Source organism: Acomys minous (assembly GCF_964271855.1).
Source record: "Acomys minous genome assembly, chromosome: 7".
NCBI classification, from domain to species: domain Eukaryota; kingdom Metazoa; phylum Chordata; class Mammalia; order Rodentia; family Muridae; genus Acomys; species Acomys minous.
This window is the reverse complement of record NC_140488.1, coordinates 37,296,905-37,304,881: the sequence shown is the minus strand read 5'-3', so window position 1 is coordinate 37,304,881 and position 7,977 is coordinate 37,296,905.

Genomic DNA, 7,977 nt, shown 5'->3' with positions numbered 1-7,977 from the left:
ATTCTTTCAGTTAAGGGAGTTTTATATTGATACTCAAACCAGACAAGGTCCCTACCCGACTACCCCCCAAAAAGAAGACCATAGGCCAGTCTACCTGATGAACATAGACAAAACAAATTTTCACTAAATAACTTGCAAGATGAACTTTACTTTGAAAAATATTTAATTTTTTCTTCCATGTACATTGGTGTTTTGCCTGCATGTGTGAGGGTGTCACATTCCCTGGAACAGGAGTTACAGACAGTTGTGAGCTGTCATGTGGTTGCTGGGAATCAAACCTAGGTCCACTTGAAGAGAAGTCAGCGTTCTTAACCTCTGAGCCACCTCTCCAGCCTCCTGAACTTTACTTAAAAAAACATGGGAAACTGTCTTGTGGGGATATTGATTTAGAGCTGATTATTTAATTCTTATTGAGATCCAAATCTATTTTTACAGAATAATAATTAGTAAACCAATTTTTACTGAGAGAGACAGTATGAACAACAGCTGATGAAAAGGGCAGGTAGAAAAGTTGAGGGCACATACCTGCTCCTTGCCTTGAGAAGTCCCAGATTCTCCTAAGATTTTGAGCAGAATTCTTACTATTTTTCTTTAAAGATTTAATCCTGTATATGGATTTTTTTGTCAGAATGTAAATCTGCATGCCAGAAGAGGACATCCGATCCCATTGAAGTACAGTTATTACTGGTTGGGAGCTGTCATGTGGTTCTGGGATTTGAACTCAGAACTTCAGAACTTCTGGAAAATCAGCCAGTGCTCTTAACCCCAGAACCATCTCTGTAGTCTCAGAAGAATTTCTACTCTTGCTTTAAAGAAGTAATAAAACAAAACGAAACAAAACAAAAACCGCCTTGACAAATTGAAGTTAACCATGTCAACCAGCTATGTGTCATTGACCTCACTACAAACTCCTTGATTATCATTACCCTTGCTCCTGCCTTTCTGTTACATAAAGCATATCAACCCCTACACCAAACACTATGTTGAAATTATGTCTGGGTAGGTTCTCTTAAAGACTAGTTGACGATATTTAAGTGAGAGCTAGTAAGGTGTTAAACACATACTCCCTCGTGTTCCATTAAAACTGAAAATAAAATCTGTGACATTTATTGCATGGCAATATACCAGGTACATAAGACAATTCTGCAACTTTAAGAGAACAATTAGCTGAAAATGACTGCAATGCTTATTGTCTTTTAATTAAGAACCCTTATGAGAAATGCTATCTCAAATTTAGTACGAAGAAAGAATCTGTCTCTTCAGGATGAATCAGACCTAGTAAAAACAACAACTATGTGGGATTTTTGTTGTCATTTTTGTTGTTGTTCTTTCTTGGTTTGGTTTGATTTCAGCCCTCAGAAGGAAAAAGAATGCTTAATTGTAATTATTTTTAAAGTTATTTTTCCCTAAATCCATTAGAGTGTTTTGTTTTTCTTTTGAATGGAGAGGGGTGATGCTGAGGCAAGGTCTGACTATGTATCCCAGGCTGTACATAAACTTGCAGTCCTCCTGCCTCCACCTCCTGAGTGTTGGGATTTCAGGTTTGTGCCACCACAGCCATTTTTCAATTACGTGATATATCTTTATACTGACCATCCTTGTTACTTGTAGCCATACTTTTTATAAACTATAGCTTCTACCAAATCCTTTCAGAAGCATGTACAGTATGAGTAATAACAGATTAATATATTTAAATAGATGGATAAATAAATGGTTTATACCTTGTGTAGGATAAAGTAATGCTCACATAAGCATGTATATCACATATTTTCACACGGATGAACTGCTGCTCCTTTTCTTTCAAATGAGAGCTGTCTTTTAGTTCAGATGACATGGACTTTAATATAAAAATGTATGACATTCACTAGAATACCATTAGAACTAATAAACAATCTTATCAACATCACAAGATAGAAGATAGGCTTATGAAATTTAATTGAATATATATAAGTCAACAATGAAAATGGAAGTAGAAAAACCATTTCATTAATAGTACAATAAAAGTAAAATTTAAAAGTAAGCTTAATAAAAGAAGTACAAGGTCTTACACTGATTTTTAAAATTCCAAGAGAAAAAAGGGCTGAAGAAATTGATGTGTATCACATGTACAAGGATAAAAATATTTAATATTGTTAGTATTATAATACCCCATGAGCTGATATACAGATTCCATCTTTTTTTTAAAATAGAAATTGATGAGTTCACTGTTTTCTAAAACATATGTAACTTCATATAAGAAACCAAACACAGAAGATAATATTTATGACTAAAACTAAGACTGGGTGACTTTCTTTTCCCCATATTAATTACTTGTCTTCATATTTATGCATACATAACGATTGACCAAATCCAGGCTCACATTCATGTCTCTTTATTTCTCTACTTAACTGCTAGTAATGTTTGAACCAGATTAATTTCTTTCAACACTCATCATTTTTCTTTGGTAAAAATATCATAATGTTTCCTTCCAGCTTTATTTAAATATATGAAAGATTATTGCCTTTATTTACTCCCCTAGACAACATCACACCAGAACATATTTCTAATATATAGATAAAATTGCATACCAATTAACCAAAATGTTTCCATCCCTCTGTTTCCCTAACTAACAGCAGTGTTCCAGCTCTTGGGCAACATTTTATCCTTTTATTTGTGGTGAATAGTGCCTCAAGAAACATGAGCACACAAGTATATCTTTGGTATATATTGATTTATTTTGTCTCTATACCCATAAGTGTATAGCTTAATTATATGCTAGACCTATTTTTACCTTTGTGAAGAAGTACTATGATGCTCTGCATTGGTTTACAGTTCTATCAACAGTGTATGGGATTTCCTTTTCCTCCACATCATTGTTATGCTTTGTTTGTTTATTTATTTACATGTATTTATAGCCATCAATTCTGAGATAAGATGCTATCATACGGTAGGTTTAAAACTATAGCATTTATTTGTGAGTGGGTGGGTGGAGTGTGAGCGTGAGTCAGTTGTCTCCTTCCATCAAGTGTGTCCCAGGAATGAAATTCACCATCCGGACACTTGGTGGCAAGCACATTTACCTAATGAGCCATCTCACTTGCCCACATTGAGGGTTTTAAAAACAATATTTAATTATTTGAAATTTTCATACAGAATGCTTTGATCATATTCACCACTAACACTGCTCTTCCTAGATCGATTCTCCCTCTTTGCTACCTACCAACTTTGTGTCCTTAAAACAAACAAACAAACAAACAAACAAACATCAGGATCAATTATTTGTGTTGCTCATTTTTCTTGTGTGTGTGATCTTCCATTGGAGTGTTGTTGACTTACTGGGACTACGTTCTTAGAGAAAACCAAGTCTCCTTTTCCCAATAGCTAACAATTTCTGATAACTTCTTGGATAGAGGTGGAACTTCATGCTCAACTCCCTTCTCTCTGCTGGGATTTGAACTGATTTGGCTTTGCACAGGTCTTGTGCATACTGTCACAACGTTTGTCCGTTCACATGTACAGCTGCCCATTTGTGTTCAGAAGACACCATTTTCCTTGTAGTCATCTAATACCTCTGGCTTTAACACTCTTTCAGACCCTTCTTCTACAATGATATCTAGCCTTAGGAGGAGACAGTGCAGTATTTATGTCCCCATTTAGGGCTGAGCATATGCATTCTCTTATTCTCTGAACTGTGGGCAGTTGTGGGTCTCTGTGTTAACCTCCATCTACTGCAGATAAAAGCTTCTCTGATAGGAGTTTAAGCTGCATTAATATGAGGGTATAATTAGGAGATATTTGGTGTCATTGACATGTGTCTTTCTGGGTCTCAGTTACCTCACTCAGAATTTATTTTCAGTTCCATGTGCATGCAGTTTATCTGCATATTTCATGGCTTCATTTTTCTTTGTAGCTGAATTTACGCAATAGTTAATTGTGTAAATATACAACATTTTCTTTATCCGTTCATCAGCTGATGGGTATCTAAGCTCTTTCTGGTTCTTGGATTTTCTGAATAGAGAAGCAGTTAACAGGGTTGAGCAGTTTTGCTAAAGTAGGATATGGAGTCCTTTTTGAGTATGGCCAAGTAAGTATAGCTAGATAATGTAGTATATCTATTTTTAGCCTTTTGAGGAACCTTCACACTAATCCTCATACTGTACCAATTTGCATTTCCACCAGCAGTTGAAAAGTGTTCCCCTTTCTCTACGTGTCAGCATTTGCCATAATTTTTTCACCTTGGCCATTCGGAGGTAAAATGAAATCTCAAAGTAGTTTTAACTTGCATTTCCCTCATGGGTAAATGTGTTGAACATTAAAAACAATTTTAAAAAGCACCCTCTTAGCTCTTTGTATTATATCTTTTGATAATTCTCTATTTAGTTCCATGCCTAATTTTCACATTTGGTTGTTTGTTTTCTTGATGCTTATTTTTTGCATATTCTAGATATTATACCTCTGTCTGAGGTGTAACTGTTAAACTTTTTTTTCCCACATTCTGTAAGCTGCTTCTTCACTTGAGTGGTGGTTTCTTTCTTTGTACAGATGTTTCATGAGGTCCTAATTATTGTTGATCTTAATGTCTGCACTATTGGTTTCCTGTTCAGAAAATTTTTTCTTATGCCAATGAGTTCAAGCTTATTCCTTACCTTGTCTTCAATCAGATTCAGCGCAACATGCCTCATGTTAAAGTCCTTTATCCATTTGGAGTTGAGTTCTGTGCAGGGTGAGACATAATTATTTCATTATATTACATATAGCTATCCAGATTGATCTGTACCATTTGTTGAAAATGTTGTATTTTCTACCATATTGTCTTAGAGTTTCTGTTGTTGTGATAAAACACCAAGACCAAAAGTAACTTGGGAATAAAAGGATTTGTTTCATCTTACAGCTTATAGTCCAATATCCAGGGAAGTAAAGACAGGAACTTGTAGGCAGGAGCTGATGCAGAAAACATGAAGTAATATTGCTTGTTCGCTTGCTGCCCATGGCTTGCTTGGCCATCTTTTTAATACACTCTAGGACCACCTGACCAATGAGGATACTGCCCACAGTGGGCCAATCCTCCACACCAATGACTAATTAATAAAGTGGCCCCAGAGACTTTGACTAAAACAAATGTATGTTGTTGGTGTCTTTGTCAAAAATAAGATGGGTGTAGGAGTGTAGGTTCATATGTGGGTCCTCAGTTCTATTCCATTTATTAATGAATCTATTTTTATTCTAGTACTGTGCTATTTTTATTACTACAGCTCTGTAGTATAATTTGAAATCTGGAGTAGTAGTATCAGGAGTGAATATTTTTGTTTGCTTGCTTTGCTTATTTCAGGAGTTTTTGTTGTTTTTATTTGTTTTGTTTTATTATTGTTATTTTTGCTATCATTGGTATTTTGTATTTTAATAAGAAATTTAAGATTATATTTCCAATTTTGCTGAGTGACTGCATTGGGATTTTGATGGGAATTTCATTGAATCTCTAGATTTCTCTTGGTAGGATGGCCTTTTTCACAATATTAGTTCTACCAATTCATTAGCATGGGAGTTATTATTTTTAAATTTTTATTTATTTATTTATTCACTTTACATCACAATCATAGCCCCCTCCCAGTCTCACCCTCCCTCTCTCTTCCCTCATTCCTTCCTTCCCTATTCATCAGGAAAGGGAAGCCCCCTCACCAACTGACCCCAGCTCATCAAGTCGCATCAAGACTGAGCACATCCTCTTCCCCTGTGACCTGGCAAGGCAGCCCCGCCAGGGGGAAGTGATAAAAAAGCAGGTAGCAGAGCCCATGTCAGGGACAGCCTTGCTCCCCTTTCTAGGTGACCCACATGAAGCCTGAGCTGCCCATTGACTACATCTACGTAGGAGTCTAGGTCCAATCCGTGCATAGTCCTTGGTTGGTGCTTCAGTTTCCACAAACTCCTCTGGGCAGTGGTTAGTTGGCTCTGTTGGTCTTCTTGTGGACCTCTTGTCACCTCTAGGTTCTTTTATCCTTCTCCCCTTTTTCACAAGGCTCCTTACACGTTGACCAGTGTTTGGTTGTGCGTTTCAGAATCTGTTTTGATCCACTGCTGGGTGGAGCCTCTCAGAGGCTTCTGTCTGTGAGCATAGTAGAGTATCATTAATAGTGTTAGGGGTTGGCTCTCTTTCATGGGGTGGGTCTCGTGTTGGGCCAGACATTGGTTGGACATTTCCTCAATCTCTGCTCTATTTATCCTTTATCTCGTAGGCAGGGTACATTTTAGGTCCTCCCTCCACCAGGAGTCTTATCTAGTTAGAGGGTGTCCCTATATTCTGATATTTTCTTTAGTTCTATTTTAGTGTCCTAAAGCTTTCATTATATATCTTTCATTTTGAATGGTAATATTTCCTTGTTATCTTTCTTGATCTGTTTATCATCTGTATATATGAAGGCTATTTACTTTTGCATATTGATCTGTAGACTGCTCCTGTGCTGAATGTGTTTATAAGCTGTAGGAATTTTCTAGTGGGAGTCTTCAGCATATTTTATGTATAGAACAATGCTATTTTACTTCCTTTCCTATATGCATCCCCCTTATCTCCTTCACTTTTCTTATTCTTCTAGCCAAAACTTCAAATACTATGTTGAACAGGAAGGGGGGTGAATGGATGAGCATTTTTGTCTTCTTCCTGATTTTAATGGAAATGCTTTCACCCTCTCACCTCCCTACCCCACTTTGTCCACTTTATCTCACTTTGTAGTCCAGCCTAGACTTGAGTTGCTGGGATTATAAATGTTTGTACCGCCATGCTTGTTTATGTTATTGTAGCTTTGATTTGCAGTTCCATGCTAGCTTATGATATTGAACATTTTAAATATTTATTGTCTAATTGTATTATTTCTTTTGATAAGTGTCTATTCAGGTAACCCATTCCCCTTGTTGTTAAAGATTGGACCCAGGCAGGGCTTCTCATAGACTATGCATGTATTTTACCACTTTCTCATTTAAATTTGGGCCTCCTTTTTTAAAAAATATATTTTGCATAGTAATCTTTAAATAGATGGATGGTGACAAATATTTCATCTTATTCTGTAGGCTGCCTCATAGATCACTTGATTGTTTCTCAGATGAGCAGAGAACTTTTAGTTTGATGTATTCTAATTTATCAGTTTTCTTTTTGTTTCCTGTACATTTGTGGTCTTACGTGAAAAGAAAAAACCTAAATGGCTTATATCAACATCTTGAATGTCAAAATCTATCTCAATATCCCTATGTTTATTCTAGTAGTTTCCCAGTTTCAGATTTTACACTTAGCTCTTTAGCCAATTTGATTTTTGTAAATAAACAGTTGGAGTCCTTCAGTCTTATGCATGTGTATATCTCATTTTCCCCGTCTCATTTCTTGAAGAAGTCTGATTTTTTTCCAACGTATATTTTCATGTCTTTGTCAAGATTGAGTTGCAGATAGATCTGTGGGTTTATTTCTGTGCTTTCTTGTCTGTTCCAATGGTCTGTGTGTCTATTTTTATACCAATGCTATGCTTAAACTGTTATTCTTAACTTGGATATCCCAAACAGCAGAGGGATATTTTTACCCTTATTCAGTTTTTAAAGGCTACTATGTCTAGAGTGGAACAAGAATGTCCCTCTCTTCTCTCTCTTATTTGAGGAAACAGTTGCTGCTATTTCTTTTTCAAACCCGAACTCTTTCATTATTAGCTTATTTTCCCTTATAAAAAGTTTGAATGGTGTAGACTAAATTCCTGTTAGAGGGGAATGTCAGGTGGTGACTTCTTGCATCACACTAATGTATCAAAGAGTCATTGCTACAACAGTTGATTTTAAGTGTCAGGAAACAGATTGGAGAGTTATGATGAGTGTGAGAGTCAGAGAGACTGACAGTTCACAGACAGCAGGAGGAAATAGACTCAAAGTTATGCCTACTGCTCTAAGGAGGCATGTGTAGCAGAGTGGGTTTAGACAGTGGGGCTGGGCCAGAACTACAGCCTTTATAGTAAGTAAAATAATAAAAGA